Source organism: Saccopteryx leptura, chromosome 7, assembly GCF_036850995.1.
Source record: "Saccopteryx leptura isolate mSacLep1 chromosome 7, mSacLep1_pri_phased_curated, whole genome shotgun sequence".
Taxonomy (NCBI): Eukaryota; Metazoa; Chordata; class Mammalia; order Chiroptera; family Emballonuridae; genus Saccopteryx; species Saccopteryx leptura.
Window position 1 is genome coordinate 79,543,490 of NC_089509.1, and position 2,281 is coordinate 79,545,770.

Here is a 2,281-nt window from a genome sequence, read left to right on the forward strand (position 1 = left end):
TTCTATTTTTGACATTCTCTAATACCAATTTCAAGTAGTCAATGGTAGGCTGCGAGGCCATGCTTTTGGCAGGCACAGCTGAGTCTTTGTTGAGGACTCTCGCAGAACCCCAAGGAAACTTCTGGAGATGCCTTCCATGATTCTGCCTTCCTTTTTTCTCATATGGCCCACCACACATACAGGGCGGAGCATATGTAGGTTTACAGTTGTTCATATGTAAAACACAATTTATTTTTGTATTATTATTCATTAATTATTATATTATTTTCTATACAAACAACTGTAAACCTATTGTTGCCCAATTCTGTGCTCTGATTTCTTTGCTGAATCTTTAGTTCACTGCTTGAATTCAATCTTCTTAAGCCATGGTCTGGAAATTGTTCCCAGGCAGATTGTCAGGGTAAAAGGGGTGACCATGTGGACAAATGCTATGCAATATTAGAGTATTTCCTAATACAGAAAGATAATTGTATCAAATTTGCTTTTATTTCAAAATGCAAAAAATATATATATCAAAAATTATTTTGGATGTTGTATTTTTTTTTTATTTTATCATTATGACAAGAAAAAATATTGAAAAATTTATGACTTATAGTACATTCCCCTTCTCCACTACATTCACATATAATTTTATCATTATATGGTAACATTATTAGAAAATCCAAATGCATGATCTTGTGAATTAGTTAGAAATTAAAGCACTTGTTCTATGATAAAAATGGAATTAAGGGTACTATTTTTATCTTTCGGTAAGTATGACTTAATATTATTTTCATATTTTGAAGTGTTAATAAGATTATAAATATATCATGTGTTTGCAAACAAAACTATTTTATTTAGAGAAAGTTGAACGTATTAAATGCTTACTAGTTCTTATAAATTCTCTTTCTCATTTTTAACTGTTTACATATATTTCTAGCAAAATATCAGCAAGTTACAAATCCCAGTAAGAATATATCTCCAAACCACTAAAGATGTCTTATTAGTCTTCTGGAACAAATCCATTTCCATTGTAACCTGCTATCCCTCCATGTGTCATGATTGTTCTATGTGGCTCCATCTGGCTTAGCTGCCAGCCTGTTACATTCACCACTGATTTCCCCATATGTTGGGTGCTAATGCTGCTCTACTTGGTGCATATTTAAGTAATAACCCGAGTTCTACTCAGAACCACTTCTCCCTCAGATAAATATAAATTATATAATAGTCTTTACTAATTAAGCTCAACACTTCTAGTTTCTTTTTAACAGGAAGGATTCTTACTCAAGAAAAGCATCAGTATCTTTTCTCAAAACACAAACACAACTAGACTTCTCTTAGTTCTTTTCTCATGTTTATTGGATATGTTTGTGGAGAATTATGCAAAAACTTCCCTCATATGTATAGATTGAGTTCATTCCCAATACAAATAGACTATACATACAAACTTCTTGTAGGGCCAAAGAAGTCATTTTGTTGAACCTCTTTATTTATTAAACTCTGCAGAGGAGTAAATGGAAAACAAAGTTCAAATGGATTTCTTCCAACACTAACAATGAAACTATTTTAAATTACCATTTACAAAATGAATCTGGTATATTTACATTTATTGATGCTTATAAAAGAAATGACAGAACAATATGTTATAATTTTCAGGAGCACAGAATTTGACTTGAGATAAACCAAAATTTAAAGCCTGGCTTATTCACCAACTACTGTATATTCTTTGGCAAATTATTTTCTTTTCTAAATCTATGATATTATGATATAATAAGAATTATATCATTTAGTCTTCAATCCAGATTCCTGGTTAGTTCTTAAAACCTTAGTAATTTCTTAAGCAAAAGTGTGCTAGGAATGGTTTTTGTTCTAATATTTGCTCTTTTAACTCAGTCCCCTACACAGAGCTTTTATATCATTTGGAATGTCTTGAGTGATAAAAGCATGTTTTAAGTAGGTGACTCTCTGTGGTATCTTGGGTAGTATTAAGATGAGGACTGCTCACCAGAAAGACCAAGCCAAACTTAGAAGTTTTGGTACTCATCCTCCCCTGGGAGGGCAGAAGGGCTGGAGACTGAGTTAATGATGACTACATGGTGAGGCCTCTATAACATCACTAAACTACAGGGTTTAGAGAGCTCTTATGTGGTAAACACATTCACATGTCTGGTGGTGGTGCAACCAAACTTATAGAGGCATAACTTTCTGCACTTGGAACCCTTCCAGACTTCTTCCTATCTATTTCTTTATACAGCTATTTATCTGTGTCATTATTCATATCTTCTATTATATAAAAAGCTGT